At 37.3% G+C, this 22,260-nt stretch overlaps 1 protein-coding gene across 2 annotated transcripts in view; it reads left to right on the top strand.

The window, feature by feature from the left end:
* The window catches only part of LOC123867654 (protein GDAP2 homolog), a 112,266-nt gene that overhangs the window by 10,524 nt on the left and 79,482 nt on the right, over window positions 1-22,260 (top strand). The window contains exon 1 of one of the 2 annotated variants that reach the window (XM_045909816.1): window positions 3,060-3,216. The exons of the other annotated variant lie outside the window; for it this stretch is intronic. The gene's annotated coding sequence lies outside the window, so the exon portion shown is untranslated. Of the gene's footprint in view, window positions 1-3,059; window positions 3,217-22,260 lie in introns of those variants that run through there. 2 annotated transcript variants of the gene reach the window in all.

Raw genomic sequence — 22,260 nt, forward strand, 5'->3', positions numbered from 1 at the left:
GTGATGTAACCACAAATTCGCGGTTTCCGGATTTTCCTTTACTTTTGCTATAAGACCTACCTACCTGCCAAACATTATTCTAGATATACAGGAAGTACCCTATAAGGTGTTCTTGACAGACACGACAGACGGACAGATGTACAGACGGACAGATAGACAGACAACAAAGTGATCTTATAAGGGTTCCGTTTTTCCTTTTCAGGTACGGAACCCTAAAAATCCCTGTGCGGGCCTTGTAAACATGTCGATGGTATAATGTCATTGGCAAAGCTCGATATCGCATTTCCTCGTGTTTCGCTTATCTGTGTAAAATAACCGTTTGACGTAAGTCTTGGCTATTTACCTCTCACTCTATAGATAACATAGTGCCACCTATAACAAAAGACGTTACTTCCGGTCTGGAAAAGTTTTGATTGTAGAAGTTACTTCCGTTTACTTTAGAGTTCTTTGCCCTAAGGCCGCCTGGATCAAAGACCGCAAGTTGTATTCATGCCCAGTAATTAAGATTTCTGTATAATGTGCGTCTTTACCGAATAAGTCGCTAAGGGCTTCATAAGAAAGCTTAGGGTCAGTCAGCGGGCGATGTGGAGAACATATGCTTGGAGTTTCTCTACGTGATTAAATCAAGAGTGAGGAGATCCGTAGGAGAACCGGAGTAACCGACATAGCTCAACGGGTTGCGAAGCTGAAGTGGAAATGGATAGGGTACATAGTTCGAAAAATCAATAGACGTGGAGTCCCAAGTTGCTAGAATGGCGACCTCGCACCGGAAGGAGTAGCGTTGGAAGACCTACCGCTAGTCCAAACTTTGCTTCATATTTGCTGATAGCCATACACCGTGAAGTTAACTGAACGCCGCGCCGTCAGTCAAAGCAGCGGATTTGAAGCGGTCCGGTCAATTGATACCATACGCCGTCATGTGCATGACATCATGCCATATACCTACCGTCAACTGTCAATTTTACTGGACGCCGCGGCTTCTAATCCGGAAACTTGACCGGTAAAGTTGACCGTGTACGGCCAGCGTTTGTATGAATTCTACGGGTTAAAGACGAATACTTTGTTACCACAGATCCGGGAAAGAAAAGCCTTTTCCCTTATCTATGTTTCTTTACATACATTAATAATTTATAGTAATTTTATTTCTCTTTTGTTTCTGTTATTTTTTTTTTGTAAATATTTCTTAAAATTAAGGTATTGGCGTCGATTCTGGTATCCATACTTAATATTATAAATGCGAAAGTGTGTCCGTCTGTCTGTCCGGAAAATCAAAGAGTTCCCACGGGATTTCTAAAGACCCATCCGCTCAACCGATTTGTATGAAATGTGGTACCGAGGTAGCTTGCGTCCATGTTATTGATATAGACAACTTTTTATCCCGGAAAACCAAACAGTTCCCACGGGATCTTCAAAAACGTAAATCCACGCGGACGAAGTCGCGGGCATCCTCTAGTGATAAATAAATGAGAGAATAATAATTTATATTGACTTAACAGGGCTCTCTCCGTCACTCGTTTCCACTCGTTTCATACAATCGTAGTTCCAATTTCATTTGAATGTTAAGCAACCGAAGTCCGTGAAATTTTGCAGACATATTCTAGAAACTAATATCTGTGTCTGTGGTGTTTTAGATTTTTCTAAAAATATGTAGTTTTAAAATTACAGGGGCTCAAAGATTTGTATGAAAATTTTAAGACCGCGTAACTTTGAAACCGAATATTTTAACAGAAATCTGGAAAACCACAGACATAGATATTAGTTTCTAGAATATATGTGCAAAATTTCATGGACTTTGGTTGCTTAATATTCAAATGAAATTGGAACTACGATTGTATGAAACGAGTGGAAACGAGTGACGGAGACAGCCCTCTTAACCTGAGTTCAGATTCTGACTGTAGGTATGACTTTAACAGTGTTTTAATTAGTTCAGATTCCTACATTCGCTCGAATGAGCACAACTCGAATGCTTTGATCCATACACGCTTTTTCATTTTCCAACATTTTCCATACCTACATTGGTAGAATATTAATTAATAAATCGAAGTGCCTTTGCAGTATTGAAACCTGCACATGAAAGTAATTATAATTTCACACTTGAAGAAATTGTTTCTATATTTAAATTAAATGGTGTTTTAATTAATTAATTACTTGTACCACTGCAGTGCTAGCCTAGTAGTTAAGACGTCAGCCTTCAAACTCAAAACTCAAACTCAAAAATATTATTCAAAGTATTTTTACTGCTTTTGATGGTCAGAATTGTAAGATTTGTAAGATGATATACTTTGTGGTGATAATTAATTAAGTACGTAAACTTAAAACTAAAGCTACGAGGCTTCCAAACGCGCGCAGGTCTGAGGCCCACAACAAACTCAGCCCGCAGCTGGCTATTATTTTTATTATCACCACTTCACAAGATCACTTAACTTATTAGAACTATCAAAGGAATAAAGCAATTTAGTAGCTTCTATATTTTAGTCCTATAAGTATGCAAAATACGGCGTTTCGTGAACAAGATATTTTGTTTGTTAGGATTGATCCTTACGATCCAGGGAAGGAAGAAGTGAGGCCATTTAAATTTCTGATGTAAATTTTGGAAAAGCTCTCAGCCTGATCTTGATAGTTGATACTTGTTCACTACACGCCATATGTTTAAAGTGTCTTTCGGATGGCACTAATTCGGGAGATCGGGGATTCGATCCCGGGCACGGATGAAGTCGCGGGCATCATCTAAGTACTTATATTGTATTATATAAAACATGCACCTAGCGCATTTTCTAACTTTCTAAGAATAGTTGTCTTCGCTTTCAAGTAAACATGTACCTAACTACTTAAACGTGCGATAGAAGGTTGTATTGCGAATCAACCAAGCTACAAAGGCGTGGGCAGACCCTACAGGCTTACTGAATAACTGGAAATGTTGAGATAAACATACACTCACATACGATTGCAATCACTAAATCAATAGAAACAAAACACAAATTCCTGTAAACACCTTGCAGAAATACTTGGAATACTTGTTACTGATCATCATCAGATCACTATATAACTATATCCAGTAGCTATTCAACCGCGGCGTCGAGTGGACGTGTCGGACGAACGCGTTATAAAAAAAAAATAGTTTTATTTCTGTGTATTGTGTGTAAGTGATACATTTGAGGTTAATAGCTTTGTCTTAAAAGACAGCATACTTTTTCACACTGGATTTCAAATTTGATGGTAAATATCTTTTTAATTAAATGAAACATTTTCTTTGTCTGCACTATGAATGTCTGTTGAATTAACTATAACGGCTTAGTACACCTAGTAATATCTTTGTTTATATTTATTGCATAGAATATTATAGATGATTGATGTACATGTGACGAATACCTACTTCTTATTTATCTTTCAACTAGCAGTGCAGCTATATCTACGGAAAAGAGTTTTCGAACTCAGATGAGTAGTTTCGGAGATTACCACCTACATCGTAACTTACAAATTTTAAAATTCTCAATTCAAATAGGGTGCTATTGTACACTTTGTGATGGTCAATTGCTGAATTTGAAATAGGTACAATATAGGTACAATCATGTAGTAGTGATAATTAACTACGTAAACTTAAAACTAAAGCTACAAGGGTACCAAACGCGTCCTGCACGTCTGGGGTCTTTACTTCTTTATAATATTTGTGTAGATGTACAAAAATCGTCCAGTTACTGTTTTTATTACCCTAATGCGGTAAAGCCAAAAGAAGGGTTATGATTTTAGTAGTCTACTATGGATGTAGATATGTACGTATGTATGTATGTCTGTGTCCAGATTCTGTGTGTTCCACCGTAGTGTCTAAACTACTGGGCCGATTTTAATGAATAAGGTGCCAATGGATTCGTTGTAAAGGTCCGAGCGACATAGGGCAAAAAGACCCATAGCGTACTTTCCGTCTAAAATCATGATAATTGGCAGGTAGGTAGCACAAGTTAAGGAAAAATCCGAAAACCGTGAATTTGTGGTTACATCACAAAGAAATAGTTAAAATGTGTTCATCAACCAATATATAATTAGTATTTTCAATTTTCAAAGTAAGATAACTATACCAAGTGGGATATCATATGAAAGGGTATCATACAGTTGTACGATATACAGGGTATCATACAGGTATTGTACAGTTTTTGATTTATCATGCAAAATTTTGGAAAAACTTCCCGAGCACGGAACCCTCGGTGCGCGAGTCTGACTTGCACTTGGCTGGTTTTTATTATTTGTTACCTTCAATCAGTCTTCAATTTTTAACCCTCGACCCAAAAAGAGGGGTGGTATAAGTTTGACGTGTGTATCTGTGTATCTGTCTGTGGCATCGTAGCTCCTAAACTTATGAACCGATTTTAATTTAGTTTTTTCGTTTGAAAGGTGGCTTGATCGAGAGTGTTCTTAACTATAATCCAAGAAAATCGGTTCAGCCGTTTGAAAGATATCAGCTCTTTTCTAGTTACTGTAATCTTCACTTGTCGGGGGTGTTATAAATTTTTAATTTACACTTATAACTCAACGGGTGAGAAATGAATGACTTAAGTTGTGCCATTGAATACATAATACATACCTAGTAGGTACCATGGTAGTTCGTTTTGAAATGATTTATTCAAAACCTTCCCTTGATATCATCAAGAAATTATTTTTGTAATTTAGTTATTAATTCAATTATCAATGCTATTTCAGTCATGCGATTTGATCGATTACTGATTAAGATGGAATTAATCTGGATAATTAATTAAAATGGAATTAATATTAAGTATAATTAAAGTTACGCAATTAAATATCTCTTACTTTCTGAGAGTTCTGCATAATGTTCTTAAACATTTCTTCAACTTAAACCCTTCTCATTCTGAGAGTAGACCTGTGGGCCGTCGGTAGGTTGAAGTAAGGTAATGTCCGCAACATCCCGGCAAGCCGAGGTTTGGACGGATGTGTAGATGTTGTTAAAAAAACTAATAAACAGACACAAGAAAACAAGTTAATATTGCATTGTCATCCAGTTCCAACGTATGTATAAAATTTTGAGCCTCTGACTCGCCGGGAAGTTACTTTAAACCAATTGCAAGATTTGTGCCAGACGGACAAACAAACAAACAGGCCTACAAGAAAGCGAGTTATAACGTGATACTCGTGATAGGTATGATAATAATATGAGGTTGTAACGAATTTGTTTAAAACTCGAATCGACACCCCTGCAAACAGCTGATCGCGTAAATGAACTCGCAAAAACTTCTGTGATCTCGAAGGACTGTTTGAACGCTTGTCAAGCAGAGACAACAAAAGAATCTATGGCACTAACTATTTGGTACTACATAATTATTATACCGCGTTAAGTCATTAGTAATTAGTCATGGATTTATCAAATACGCTGTGGGATCATGTATAGATCTATCCTGGTCCCTCCAACTTTTTACCGCAAGGCATCGCACTCGTACGTAGTCGAAATTCCACGGATACGTGCGAAGCGATTTGCCTCCTGATTTCTAATTCAAACTGCTATGATATGGAACGCCCTTCCAGAATCAGTTTTTTCCTGCTGTTTTAATATGGATACCTTCAAGTCAAGACATCTTCTAGGCAAGCGCTCCCCGTCTTAGGCTGCATCATCACTTGCCACCAGGTCTGATTGCAGCCACGTGCTAGTCTATAAATTTTAGTCTATAAATTTAAAAAATGGATAGATTTTAAAGAAAAGAAATAGCATGAAAATATTTCCGTAAAACAGGAGAATTTTCAGTTTAATCTCTGTCCTTGACCTAGAGCTACGTTTAGCTAATCCGTCGCAAGGCCCCGCTCCGATCCACCAATAATGTGATTATAATTACCGATATGGGCCAATCGAATCAAAATGCACGGAGCGTTAAGCGGATGTGGGCAAACCGCTCCTCGGCAAATATCGCCTCCGATATATCTGCAGAATAATAAACGGCTGCCTTTTCTGGTACCTTCATGAATGACAAATTGTAAAGTAGCTAGTCTGGTTATAGAACTTTCATCATCATCAACTGATTAAAGTCCATTGAAGAAAGAAAGTATTTATTTGGAGCCAAAGAGAACATAAACAAAATAAAATAAAAAAATATTTTTGTAATAAGATGCGTGGTGTGTGCTACCTAAATGGACTCCACTCAGCATTTGCTGCGCCTAAGGCGGAAACCATCTGCACTGCGTTGCAATGCACCGAATCAAATCGCTTGTTATACAATCAGTCAACGCGTTTTGGCTCACGGCCGTCAGACATTATGGACTAAGAGGCCATGAAGATCAGAACTTCGTTATATTATAAAAGCTACAATTTTCTATGCGCATTGCCCCCAATACAGAAGGGAGCGATCAGTCACCTTTGAACATGTGTTGGCTGTCTGGCAGGGGATTGCCACGATACGTGTCTGGCAATGCATGACGTGATTTCTTAATATATATAAAAAAATTAGACTGTATACTTTGATGAAAGATTTTACATGTCTTTGTTACCTGTTTTCTGCCAAATCCACCATGATGCAAACTTCATAGTCGCTGATCGTTCCTCCCTGTGGTGGGCACAATGCGCAGAGAAACTTTCAGCTTTTACAAAATAACAAAGATCTGGCCCTCACAGGCTCTTAGTCTATTAGTTGTTACCTCACAAGATTGTTTAGATATAATATTTATACCATGGCTTACCTCGCCAATTGTTTCCGCAAAAGAAAAAAAATAACATTAACATAATTATGCAAGTGCGAATATTTCGATGTTTTGTTCAGTCGGTTGTTTCGTTATAGCATCATTCCCATTGTTTTGTCGTAATTACCCGCCACTTTTTCCACGCTTTGACGACTGCATTGTTAATTGACCTTTCACAACACATCCGCTTTGGTCAATACACTGTTGAAAGTTGGGACATGACTTTGTAGAAAATTTTATTGTATTATACAAAGCACATTGATATCCTGATTTTTCGAGAAAAACTACCGCTATTTTTTCATTCCGTTACAAGTCAGTCTTAGATGGAAGTGGGCTAACTGTTTTTATTCAAATACAAGTTAGCCCTTGAATGCAATCTCACCTGGTGCAATGAGATGATGCAGTCTAAGATGGAAGCGGGCTAACCTGGAAGGGGTATGGCGTTTTTATTAAACCCATACCTCTTTCGTTTCCACACGGCATCGGCATTTACCGGTACGCTAAATCGCTTTTAAATAGAGACAATTTAAAAACTATAAATTCCCAAATGCCCCTGCCGGGCGTCGATCCCGGGACCTCCTGCTTATGTACACAGTGCTGACCACTGCGCCAGCGAGGTTGACAAAAATTATATTTCTTGCTGGTTCTTACCGAAATTAATTCCGATTGCCTAACGATTTTTTTTCTGTCTCTCGTCTGGCTTTACAAAGATTAGCCAATGTCAAGTTTGTAGTTGTACAAGTTAGGGAAACTATATAAGTATGGACTTCGTTTGTGCTGGCGCTCGCCGAGACACGCGCGGCACCCCTCTAGAGCGCCTCCCAGCCAGTCCCACCACCAAAAACACCAGCAAAAGACAAAACCCGACCACTTTTAACATAAAAAAAAAACACTCCAAAAAGACAGCACGCGCGCCAGCAAACACCAACACAGACGAAGTCCCTAACGACTTTTATTGAAAAAAAAAACAGATTCCGTGTGTCAGATAAAAAGGCTGCCTCAGCATAATGCTGCAGTATTTGACTACGGCAACGCTGATTTTCAGGCAAAGCCTTATGAATGTTTCATCGTTCTGTTGAATTAAAATAACTCATGAAACAATATGTATTTCCTGTCTATAACTCTTTCTTAACCGTATTATAGAAGGTTATCGATAAGGTTATCGGGAACACGCTCTCTAGCGCTAGCGTTTTATTTTACTTTATGGAGTTAAGTTTCCGACTATCTTATTTTCTTACTATAGAGGATGCCGCGACTTCGTCTGCGTTGATTTAGGTTTTGAAAGATCCCGTGGGAACTCTTTAATTTTCCGGGATAAAAAGTGGCCGTACAATTACATGGACGCAAGCTACCTCGGTACCTTTCATACAAATCGGTTACACGGATTGGCCTTTAAGAATCCCTTGGGAACTCTTTGATTTTCCCAGATAAAAGGTAGCCTATGTCCTTCCCGGGATGTAAGCTAACTCAGTATCAAACATCAAAATCGGTCAAACTGTTGGACCGTGAAAAGGTAGCAGACAGACAGACAGATAGACTGACACACTTTCGCATTTATAACATTAGTATGGATTATTTTAATTTAAGAAGTGGTTTCATTTTACTTTATGGAGTTGAGTTTCCAATAATCTCATTATATTATTGTAATATAGAAAGTCAAAGAAATAGAGCATCTAATTTTAAGGAATCCGTACCCGAAGGGTGCTAACGGGACCCTATCACTATGTTTCCGCTGTCCGTCCATCTATCTGTCTGTCAGCGGGCTGTATCTCGTGAACCGTAGTAGGTTAGGAGTTGAAATTTTCACCGAATGTGTATTTCCATAGCGGCAACAGAACACATTCTGAGAAAATTTCAACTAAAAATATCAGTTACATATATCTTATACGATGGTACGGAACCCTTCGTGTGTGAGTCCGATTCTTACTTTGCCGATTTTTTTAGTGTTGAAACGTAGTTGTGTCACAGGAAACAGTTGTTCCCCTTGACAGGACATACAGAAATCGCTTATTTGTCTAACCGTTAACAGGGCTCTCTCCGTCACTCGTTTCCACTCGTTTCATACAATCGTAGTTCCAATTTCATTTGAATATTAAGCAACCAAAGTCCATGAGATTTTGCAGACATATTTTAGAAACTAATATCTGTGTCTGTGGTGTTTTAGATTTTTCTAAAAATATGTAGTTTTAAAATTACAGGGGCTCAAAGATTTATATGAAAATTTTTAAGACCGCGTAACTTTGAAACCGAATATTTTAACAGAAGTCTGGAAAACCACAGACATAGATATTAGTTTCTAGAATATGTCTGCAAAATTTCATTTACTTTGGTTACTTAATATTCAAATGAAATTGGAACTACGATTGTATGAAACGAGTGACGGAGAGAGCCCTCTTAAAGTCAGTTGGATATTCAATTGATTGATTGGGTATGATCGTTAGATAGACGACTCTTCCTGCTAAGTATAATATAAGCAATGAACAATTTATTCATGCTTCCGGTTGACCGCTTATGGCCGCAACTTCGCCGCGTGGACTACCCAAATTACAAACCCCAATTTTACCCCCTTAAGAGAGGAATTTCAAAAATCCTTACTCTGCAGATGTCTACGCTATCTGCATGACAAAATTCACCCTGATCCGTCCAGTAGTTTGAGCTGTGCGTTGATACGAGTAGATCATTCAGTCGGTCACTTTTTTCTTTCATATAATATAATACTAGATAGACTTCGTCCGCGCTTATTTAGATTTATTAAAAATCCCGTAGGAACTCTTTTATTTTCCGGGATTGCATATTATGTTAGTTTCCAAGATGCAAGCTACATAAAATCGGTTAAACCAATGATGGTCCTTTAAGAATCCCGCGGGAACTCTTTGATTTTCCTGGATAAGAATGTCCTCGTCGTTGGACCGTGAAAAGCTAGCAGATAGACGGATACACTTTCGCATTTTTTTATAATATATGGATAATGTGGATTTAGATAATTATGTCATCAATTCCCAAATAAATACATTAACTAAACAACTAGATAATGTTACTGATTGTAATCGCAACTTTAGAGTGGTTATGTAAATCTTTTCTACGTACATACTGTGCAGGCCGGAAATAAAGCAATTGTCGGCCGAGTAATATTGGAAAGACGAGGCAAAGCCGAACACTTCGGTATTTTTAAAAGTGAATTTAAAAGAGACAAGTGTTCGAGAAATAAGGCTAGAAGAAATCGTTTGGACTTCAGGGATTATCAAATAACAGTGTAGTAGACATATGTACATAAACCGGCATTTATTATTATCTCTGTACAAAGTTTACTGAACGGATTCAGATAAATTAAAGTCTGGCAGTAGTCTGGGTATTATGATAAACATATTCACGGTCTGGGCATAAGAAAAGCCATTTTGATATTTTTATTATTTGTTGTTATAGCGGCAAAAGAAAACCACACTAGGTATGAAAATCTCAACTCTCTACCTATCACGACTCATAAGATCATAAGATTCAGTCTGCTGACAGACAGACAGATAGACAGACAGACGGACGGACGGACGGACAGGAGAGACTCGTAATATAGGGCCCCATTGGCGCACTTCGGGTACAAAACCCTAAAAAGCAATATTTTTATTACTCCGTCTAGGAGTATAATATTGTCAACCTCAGTTTATTTATTTATTTGCTTTCACAATTGCTTGAGTCTTCAATAAACTGCAGGCTTTTATAGGTTTTCCGATGTTCAATAAACTGCAGCCTTTATAGGTTTCCCGTCGACTTTCACTCGATATCCGGTGCTGAACTATTTTTATAACTACCTACGCGGCCCTGTAAGCAAGGAGAAATTGAATATTATCGTGCTTTTAGAGGCGTAGGTGTGGTTGGTATGAAAAAAGGTAGAATACTTGAACTGCATAATAATTACTAGAGCTTCTTTGTAACTATACCAATCTAATGAGCAAATCAGGCAGTAGTAGTAATCCTGAAAGATTCAGACCAAGTGGCAAGTGGTGATGCAGCCTACGCCTCGCACAATTACACAGCCCTCTCGCTAACCTGGTGTGGGATAGCGGGGATGCCCCCCCCCCCCCCCCCCCCGCCGTATACCCGATTGCCATCTCAACTTGTCGCGAACTACACTTGTAAACATTTTGAATACAATTTTTTTAACGTTTACCAGTTAGGCCTTCCCTTGACTGTGGTCTCATCTGATAGTAAGTGACGATGCAGTCTAAAATGAAAGCGGGCTAACTTGGAAGAGGAATCGAAGTTTTTATTAAACCCATAGGCCTACGTTTTATTGGTTATTACACGACAACGTACCGGAACGTTAAACTGCTTGGAGGCACAGCTTTGCCGATAGAGTGACCGAAGCCTCCCACCAGACCACACCGGAGACAATTTTAAAAATTGATCTTCCCCTGTCGGGAATCGAACTCGGGATCTCCCGCTTATACAACGCTCACCACTGCGCCACAAAGACGTCAAAACGGCTTCTTAATATAATGTAAGTTGTGTACCTAACAGATTAACAAAATTAGGCTAAATAGTATCTAATGGCCGATGACTCACGTAAAGTCATTTCGGGCAATCTAATTGTGTCATCATACTGTTAACAACAGTGCGTATGCAAATGGACTCGCTACGAATTAGCTTTGAAAAACGAGACTTTATATTAACATAGTGTACATATAATAATATGTAGTACCTACGCGTCGTAAAACAAGTAGTCTGCGCCTGCGCATTGTACAAAAACATATCTATATTCCTTAGTACCTAATATTTGACAGATGTTCATTCAGGATCAAACCGAGAGCTCCCTCACTCTAGTTCACTCTGGCCATGTTGCACTTCTTCAGATTGTAGTATGTGTTTTGCGATCACTGTATAGGTACCTATTACCCTAAAAAAACCGGTCAAGTGCAAGTCTAATGATTTTATTTTCATAAGCAGATTTTGCCCATCCACATGTCATCTGGCATAAAACTGGTATTATGTCCGTTCGCAGATATAAAGTCATTTCATTGGTTTGACCTTGAAACATTTCGAGTCAAAGAAAAAACTGATAAATATTTGTTTCCTGCAGTAAAAAACTGGTTTACATTGAACAAAAATCGGTCAATTAATGCGAGTGGATTCGTAGACGAAAGATTCCGTCCTGCTCTGCGTGATCAAATCAGAAATGAGGAGATCCGTAAGAGAACCAGAGTAACCGACATAGCTCAGTGGGACAAATGTCGAGTCAGAATCAAACCGAGAGCTCTTTCACTCTAGTTCACTCTGGTCATGTTGCAGTTCTTCAGATTGTACTAAGTACGTATTTTGCGATCACTGCAGGTGCCTACTACCATTAAAAAACCGGTCAAGTGCGAGTCGGATTCGCACACAAGGGTGCAGTCCGTCATTACCTGCATAATGACGGACTGCACCATCTATTTGTGATTTAGTAAATTAATTTTTAGTGAACACATTTTTTTTTTGTTCACGGTTTTCGTTTTTTTTTTCTTTATTTGTGCTATAAGACCTAACTACCTGCCCAACATGATTCTAGGGCAACGGTAAGTACCCTATAGGTTTTCTTGACAGACTCGACAGATGGACAGACGGACACACAGAGAGACAGACAACAAAGTGATCCTCTAAGAGTTCCGTTTTTCCTTTTGAGGTTTAGAACTCTTAAAAACTTAGATAATACTTTCATGGAGTCCTGGCCCCTAAACTATACTAGGAAATGAAATTATATTTCTGCTTGGTGGCCTCAGATATAACGGAAGTTCGGTGGATTGGTGTTTCTGTTATTGACTAATAATAATAATAATTAATAACACATGCGTCGAGGCATTTTCGATTTCTGTATTAGGTACTGCGTGCCATGGTATTACAAATTAGTAAATTAGACACCCACGCGCAATCAAATCACGTAGGTATTTACGTCAAATCGTAGGATAGGAAAGTAGGTACCTACCACGTAATATTATTGATACAATAGTATTAGTGCGCAGTCAAGGGAAGTAGGGATCTAGGAAAAAAAGATTCATATCCCCGGAGCCATTTTTGAGCAAATTTGACCCCTTATATTTTGTTAATCCCTGCATTTACGTAAAAACCTATTTATGCTACATTAAAGGAAAATTTCTGTTTTATTAAATTGGAAGACAACATTTTCCAATTTATTGATGTTGATGGTTTGTTTCTTATTGCCTAAAATACCAAAGATGATTATTGAATTTTGGGTTTCGTGTAATTTTTGACGCTCACTACATCAAAAGTTACTTGTTCAATTTACAAAAAGAGATAAATATTTACTAAAGTAAAAGTCCTTAACTACTAAAATGGAAGACAAAAGTCTTTGATTTGTTATTTTTTTACATTATAAAAATGCAAACAAAGAAATCATAATTTCATAAAATTACTGAAATATAAAACTGTCATTTTAGTAGATTATTTTCCTTCATTTATAAATAAAATTAAGTATTCATAAAAAAAGAACATATTTGCAATATATAGAGAGAAAAAAATCTAAAATTAATTATTTGTATCAATAAAATAAGCTTGAAACACACTACAAAGACTACGCGAACATGTTACATTTCTTCTCTTCCCTTGGTGTTCTTCTTGAGCTTCGACATCATTTGGGGTCAGATCATCACCCAAAACCCGCTGTATGGACATTCTCAGTTTTCTCGACCTTCATAATCATGATCAACCAATCTCCGGCCCACTACTGACCACGAGTCTACTCTTGGATGAGAAAAGTTTTAGGACAGAGGCCACCGTGTTGGTCTAGCTAGTGCGAATTGGCGGACTTCCCACACCTTTGAGAACATTACGGAGAACTTTCAGAATACCACTGAATAGGTAAACCTATTCAGTGGTATTCTGAAAGTTCTCCGGCAGGAAAGTTCCCGAAAGGGCAGTGGGCTGTTTATCGCTTTGTGCCCTTACATAAGGATCGCTCACGCTTCGCATTGTATTCACGTTTATTCAAATGTACCTAGCTCACAATTGTATCGCTGCAGACATTCGTTCTATTAATAGTAGGTATTAGTAACTAGAACTTGCAAAGCTGCAAGGCACGCCAGATAGGATCTGCGACTGAGGCATATCTATGGCGTAGCAGAACTAATCCTGAACCTATTAATACTACGATATACTTACTCAGTGGAGAAATCTGCCAGGAATAAACCATTCCAAGACGCTAGTCTAATCTTTCAACAAGAAGGCTGCATCTGAGGCTATTTTGTTAACGGGGGAAAACTTTTTAAGATAGTTATTATACAGTGTGCCCCTCGATAAAGTGCAACCTCAAAAGGGGTTAAAACTAGAGCATAAAGGTGCCCACGCACTCGAACTGAACTGCAGCTGAACTGCGCGTCGCGGCAGCGCCCCGCACGATATTCTCTCCGGCCGCAACGCTGCTTTAGGAGCTACGATGCCACAGACAGATACACAGATACACACGTCAAACTTAAAACATCCCTCTTTTTTGATCGGGGGTTAAAAAGGAAAAGCCGACTACTGTACCGTACCGTTGCACCTATTTAAGTCTCATTGTACAAGTTAGAAACAAAAGATATAGCTGGAAATAGGATAGGTGCAAATCGCCTCGGCTTCGGGCAGCCGTCTGAAGCCTTACAAGTCGACAGGCGATCGGCCGCGCACACGTATATCAAATTAATAAGGCTTACTGGTGACGCAAATCGTGTAATTTCTTTGAATTGTTCCACACACAATGAAAAAGTTTTTTTTTAAATTTATTTAACATAATGCACAATAATTCCTTATAATTTACTTCTCGCCAAACTGCACAGCAGTTTGTTGGCGAGTTAGTGCTCATAAAAGATTAACCGTGCCTTTATCTATATTACATTATAACACTTTACTAATCTATCAATTACTTACATTAACCTACGTTCCTTATCCAATACTAAATATATACTTTAAACATTAAATTCACTGTAGTTATGTGTATAGTGCGCGTAAAACCGGTACTCCAATCTGAAGTTGCCACATGACAGTTAGCGCTGGTCAAAGACTAAGGCTTAAATATATTGTATAGCGTGCAAAACTCGGGGTCAAACCCTACCTTACTACGCACCGTTCGGTGATCTCTAGCGTCAGTCAGATGATTTAAAAACACTTTTTGTGGTACCTATCTTATCAGTAATCATCAGTACTATCACCTGTCTTCCATTTTGTTAGCGGCCTACATACACCTGTATATAAAGATGTTTATAATGTTCTACAACCTACTTTATGCATATTTAAAAAGGTAAGAAAATACTTACCTTTACCTAAATGCGCTGAGCCTTAACAATAGTAAACGTAAATGCCATTAAAATCGATATTTGTAATAATATAGTGAAACCTTGAAAAGGATTAGGCATTAGCATTGAAACATACTGAAGACTAGGTAACTACATTATGTACCGATGTCTGAAATAAAGGATTATTTATAATACATGATCTACAAACAGTACATTCTCAGCATTATCAAAACTTCGTTTTCCCACATTTTGCAGATGCTGGGAGAAATTTGTCCAGCAGATATAAGTTGTTCTTTGTCCCAAATCTTTCTTACTGTACCTATATGTATTATGTTACATATGTTCTTATTTTTAAGTTTGGTACACGAATAAATAAATAATGTAAAATAATCCTTCTATTGTGATACCAAGATAAAGTATCATCTTTGAATAATAATCTCCTTAGCCTTGTGTATCTTCAAACCAACGCGACAATGCCATTGTTGTGCTTATTCACTACTATAAAAATCCAATATCAAAGAAGAAAAACCACTAGGTACTAACTACTAATATTATAAATGCGAAAGTAGGTATGTTTATCCTGCAATCATGCCACAACGAGAAACTGATTAACGTGATTTTATGCATGGATTTAAGAGGATCATTGTCAACGATCCCCCGTCGATTTCCTACGTATGATATTATTGTTCTCATCTCTATCTGCCCTGGTTCGTGTATTCTCGGTTCCTAGATCGGTGCATTTGTGATAACCAATTCTAATTGCTGTGATTGGCTGAATTTACCATGTTCTTGCTGCGACAGTGAGTTTGAGCCACTAGCGGAACAATGTTAGCCGGTCAGAAATGATTGCAATTAGTCAACCTGTATGACGTCCGTGTTCTGTTTTTGATTACAAAAAAGAAAAAATTGTTGTTGCAATCATCAATTTTAGCAAATAGTGAAAGAGAGTCGACCAATCAGAGGTCACAACTACCGTCACACTTTCTGTGAAACTATGGCAGTAGGCTTACCGAGTAATGAAAACAATTTTTCATTCTGTAATGTCATGTGGCAAGTAGGGTTGCCACCTGCCTCTTTTTGATTTACAGGCTACCACCATCAAAAATACGGGGTTTAGATTTGAAGAAATTTAAAAATTTGAAGTATTTGAAGAAATAGGCGGTGGTTCTCTCTGAAATGCATGGAAAGCCTATTTAGATATTTCAGTTTATTTGTAAGTTTTGTATTTTTTCTCTGTATGTTGCCGTGTCTTGATTGGTGAACTGTGTTTGCAATGTGATTTTAAATAAAAGATTTATTTATTTAAATAGCTTTTAAAAACTCTAGTTTTGTAAAGCAAAATGTTATACATTTCATGCATACAATCTTTGCATTTTAACTTAAATTTACATTTAACTTGTAATTCCACCTTCACAGTATCAATACTATGGCCGTAGCCAGGAATCGATTTCGGGAGAGGTTTTATCAGGGCCGGAACTAAATCCTGTCATGAGGAAAATAACATTCGCTCAACTTTATGGGCTAATTACCTGGTTAGTGGAATTTCGCCTTTCAATTTGACAGTGAGATAAAATACAACAATAAAAAAGCGCGAGCGCAGTGAGCGTAAGTGTTTTTGGTTCAATTACAGAAAGAATTAAAGTGAAAGGGAAACGAGTTTAGCCATAGCAAGATTTTATTTTTAAAGCTCCCTATCCATACTAATATTACAAATACGACAGTATATCTATTTGCCTATCTATTTGTTACCCTTTCACGGCCCATCTTCTTTACCAAAATTTTGGTACTTACTATTCAGAGGTAACTTGCATCCCAGACATAAACTTTTTAGCCCGGAAAATCCCCCACGGAATTTTTAAAACTCTAAATTCATGCAAACGAAATTGCGGGGCTTACACCAAGTAATACAAATTCAAAGCGCGAGTGAAGTGAGCGCGAAATGTTTGATATATTTCCAAAAAAAAATTGGTAAGCAAATGCAAGAAATAGTGTAAGTATTATTTTAGGCTTAGGTTTTTGACGGCTTCCCAGGCGCAGTCGCCATTTCTAAATTTCTGGTCTGGTGGGAGGCTTCGGTCATGGCTAGTTATATGGTTAGTATGGCCCTAACGGCCAAGAAATTAGACTGCATCATCACTTACCACTAGAAAAGATTAAAGTCACGGGCTAACTTGTATAAAAAAAGGCTAACATCCTCAAACCAAGCCCCGCCGCCTTGGCTACGACCATGATCAATATCGAGTGGGTTTCGGCTACGCATTGCCGCAAAAGGAAAATATTCTTTCTACTGGACATAACGTCAGTGTTCGGTTTCGCCAGCCAAGTGCGAGTCAGACTCACGCACCGAGGGTTCCGATTCGGGTATTTTTTTCGACATTTTACACGAGAAATCAAAAACTGTTATGCATTAAAAAAAATATGCATAAAAATAAATAAAAATCTGTTTTAGAATGAACAGGTAAAGCCCTTTCATATGATAACCCACTTGATATATGTAGTTATCTTACTTTGAAAATTGAAAATACTAATATTTGTTCATGAACACATGACAGACGGATAGAAGGACAGATGGACAGACGGACAGACGGAAAGACAGACAGACTGATAGACAACGAAGTGATCCTATAAGAGTTCTTTTTGCTTTTGAGTTACGGAACCCTAAAAATATTTAGTTTTATTTGCCCCGTATTTTATTTTCATAATTACCGGTTTATCTATCCTGACATACGGGGTAACCAGTAAAATACGGGGCCTCTGGCAACCCTATTCGGAAAACACTGTCACATTCAAGTTAATGTCAAATATTTTGTTTTCAATTACAGAAAGCTGCATCAATCATTATTACAATATTTTCTTTGTTGTGATTGGCTGAATTTTTGAGTTTCAGCCAATAAACAGACTGTTTGCCAATTAAACGTCATAACAATATAAATGCCAGAAAGTTTAACCAAATAAAACAAACTTAATGAGAACCTAGTGAGAATGCAAACGGCACACAATTTATAATACATATTATGTTAGTCGTATATAATAGATATTATAGTAGTCGTTCACTTTGGTAATAGTCAGATTGTCATCAGTAAAATTGATATTGGTCGATGTATCGTAAATTATTGTTTCGGTGACAAATATTTTTATTATCTATTTATCTTTGAACAGAATGGAATAGAATGAAATGGAATGGAATACAATGATAAATTTTTATTCCTGTAAACTTTTAGGTAAACTTCAAAGTGTTTTTGGATGGTCAGAAAAATTTACCACTGGTTCGGAATGCCGTTCCTACGTTTTCTAGGGTTTCGTACCTCAAAATGAAAAACGGAACTCTTATAGGATCACTTTGTTGTCTATCTCTCTGTCTGTCGTGTGTGTCAAGAAAACCTCTAGGGTACTTCCCGTTGACTCAAAACCATGAAATTTGGCAGGTAACCTAACTGCGTAATTTTGGGTAGTTTTTTTAATCGATAAAGAAAGTTTGCGACATTGTTCAATAAAAAATTTGGATTCCAACTCCTCAATCCTGATGTTGCAGGGGACCTGACTACTAAAGCTAATGGGATTTAAAAATAAACACTTTGTCGTTGACCTCAACCCTGATGCTGTAAGAAATTGCATTCCTAAATCCTGGTGATCCCTCGGGATTTGAAAAGGATAATCCGTTTAAATATTCTTACGTGATACAGAAACAAGTTGCATCCCGGGGACGGGCTATTACGGAGAGGCAACTTTTGTTCTGGGAAATGAAAGGATCGGGATTTTTAAAAACCTAAATCCACGCGAGCGAAGCTGCGGGCATTAGCTAGTTGTAAATATATTTAGAAGCTACTATAAGATAATAGATAAGGTACTTATTTCCTTATATTTTTATTGTATGGCAGCGCGCGGTTTTAAATTATAAATTGCACGTCCTGTCCTTTTCTGTAATACATTTTTTTCTCAATATCTACCGCTTTATCTCATAGCAAGAGTCCGTAAGACATAATACAGTGAAAATAGGCAAAATATACAATTTTTGCAGTTTCCACGTCAGTACCTGTCGAATTTTTCTAACAGTGTAAGCAGCAGAGCTGAGTTTACCATCAAGTGTTGATATGTGGGTGTTCCATAGAAGCTTTGCATCTAACATTATACCGAGAAACACGGGGTTCTCCTTTATTTTCAACATATGATTATTTATCAATGAATTTATGTCATTTAAGGTCCTGGTATTGGGCAGTGTGAATTCAACACACTTAGATTTCTTTGCATTTGGAAGTAAATTGTTAGCAATAAATCAGAGAGTGACCTGTGATATGGCATAACATATAGTATACATTGTCAAAAATTATAATATTAAAGCTGTGCGTATTGCGTGAGGAATAGGTTGCAAGAGAGTTGCAACTTGCAGGGTTTGATGCATACGCTATTGCCAGCAAACATGAGACATATTTTTATCTACAGGCAACGTCTGAGTAGGTAACGCATACGTCTAACGCAAGTTGAAATGTATTTAGTTAGACCTATCGACAAGTTTGGAGTCGGGTGCAGTCTAAATGTGGCCCGTGTGTTTAGACTGTCCGTTTCTGTCAGTTTCACGTGTCGTCCCCCGCACTTCACCACCCCGCTTGCACAAATCGAGACAGCACGAAATTTTCAAGATTTCTGGGTGTAATTTCTGGTTTTCGTAGTTCCCACATAATTATAACAATATAAAATATATAACGATAATTTTTTTACTACATAATATTCATTAAATTTTCTAGGTCTGTGGTTTTTCCAAATTTCATTAAATTGCTTCGTTGTCTAGAAAAACGAGCACAAAGTTGGGCCTTTTTTTAAAGAAAAATACAAATCTTTGAGCCCCTGTAATTTTAAAACTACATATTTTTAGAAAAATCTAAAACACCACAGACACAGATATTAGTTTCTAGAATATGTCTGCAAAATTTCATGGACTTTGGTTGCTTAATATTCAAATGAAATGGGAACTACGATTGTATGGAGTAAGTGACGGAGAGAGCTCTGTTAAGATCACGGGAAATTCGTTAACCACTGACCACAAAACTGAATGAAAGCCAACCAACTCATTTGACATTTGTTATGAATCCATTTCAGGTTTTCTACGAAAAATTATTTTGATATTACTCAGTAAAGCAGCAATGTAAAACCAACCAATGTGAAATGAGTTTAATGACATTTTGGGCACAGTAACTGTGTCCCAAAACACACTCGACGCACGTTTCATTCCAACACCAGAGCATCATGCTGCACGATGCATATTGCACCATATAGATTTTCTGTTTCTGCAGATTATAACAAATTAAGCTTTGGCAAGGCTTTGGCTTCCTTGTATATCATGGACTTCTGCAAAGTAACGCTTGCTACGATCTACATACATAGGTACCTACTTCATTGGTTACTGTTCAAATGAGAACCAAAAGCGCTGAGGAGCGCGCTTGAAGAGTTGTTTTTCGACAGAGTTCAATTTTTTATTAACCTCCGACCCAAAAAGAAGGGGTGTTATAAGTTTGACGTGTGTATCTGTGTATCTGTGTATCGGTGTATCTGTGTATCTGTGTATCTGTCTGTGGCATTGTAGCGCCTAAACGAATGAACCGATTTTAATTTTCTTTTTTTTGTTTGAAAGGTAGCTTGATCGAGAGTGTTCTTAGCTATAATCCAAAAAAATTGGTTCAGCCGTTTAAAAGTTATCAGCTCTTTTCTAGTTTTCTTGTAGAAAAGAAGGTTAGATAACCCTTAGGTTAATAATATTCAAGTGTCAATTGACAAATGTCAAGCTGTCAAGATGGACGTTGCCTAGATATATAATTATTTATTTGAAAATGATGTTTTGGAAAACTCAGATACTTTGGATCGTAGGCGCGGAATAGTCCAAGAAAATCTGTTCAGCCGTTCGAAAGTTATCAGCTCTTTTCTAGTTACTGTAACCTTCACTTGTCGGGGGTGTTGAAAATTTTTAATTTACACTTGTGTCCTAATATAGAATTCATATTAGGGATAAAAACTTGAATCAACTTGAGCTTTTTAATCAAAACCGTATGTTAATTCTGTTACACTTCTACATAAGGTGAGCCGAGAGATGACATCACGATTACTAAATCCACCAAGGTCGTCCAACGATATTTGCTAAGTACCTATTGTAACAGCTAAGCCACCTTCTTAGCTTGTTTATCTGTCTTAGATATATATGTATTTGCGTTTTTTGGGTTTGGTACCTCAAAAGGAAAATGAAACAAGATGGATTATAAGGATCACTTTGCTGTCTGTCTGTCTGCCTGTCCATCGTATCTGTCAAGAAAACCTATAGTTTTGATGCTCAGCGTTCCAAGTCCAGAGCTCCGGAGTTTTGAAGCTTCATTTTTTGTAATTAAATAATGCGTTTGACTTCAATACTTCTTGCTCTTAAATAAATGTTCCAGTCTATTAAGCATGTAATGAAACAAATCATTTAGAAAAATAAGGGAGAAAACTTTATTTTACGACCTGGTAAAATTAATTTGCAAAATTATTCTTTTAGATTTTTTTATTATGTTTCCATCGATAAAAATTTGATAAAATACTATTTCTTATGTACAATTTATAAAGAATCTGTAGAGGATATGTTCAGGCTGTAAAAGCTCGACTTTTTTCTAAAAATATGAAAATCTAAACTCCGGTTATAGTGGAGTCAATAAAGCAGTAAAATAGCCAATCTTAGGAAGTCCTCAGAAACAGCTCCAATTTTGATGATATTTAAAAAAAAATTGTTTTTTATATATTATTTAAAATCAGAAACGTTTTGAAGCGGGGAAATCATTTTTAATATTTTTTAACCCATATATATGATATTTATACATGAAATCCAGTAAACCGTTACCTTCTCTTTGAGAGGTCGTAGAGGAGGTTTAATGCTATCAAATGACCTCTTAACACGTATGGGCAAAAAGGGCCCGTTTTTGAATTATTGAACGTTTTTAGAAAAAATACATAATTGTTTCTTTTAAAATTAATTAAAAAAAAAGTATTGTCAACTTTTTATTTAGTTTCGAAGTAGCAGACATCTCAATTAATAATTGTGAGTACTAAAATAAAAATAACCCTTATAGGTTCTCCAGTTAGGGCTCCGAAACTGTACCAGAGTCATTATTTCTATTTGGTTTCAAAATGGCCGCCATGTAAATTAAAAAAAAAGTCTTATTCCCGTCCCTGGGATGCAACTGTTACATCCCTCAACTGCTAGCTAAACAGCTGACCCAGCAGCTACTCTATCTCGACCAGGTGTCAGATCGGGTAAGATGCCGTCAGGCTGGTCCGACAACTCGTAAAGGTTGCACGTCTATTACTATTTCTTTGGAAA

Source organism: Maniola jurtina, chromosome 8, assembly GCF_905333055.1.
Source record: "Maniola jurtina chromosome 8, ilManJurt1.1, whole genome shotgun sequence".
NCBI lineage: Eukaryota > Metazoa > Arthropoda > Insecta > Lepidoptera > Nymphalidae > Maniola > Maniola jurtina.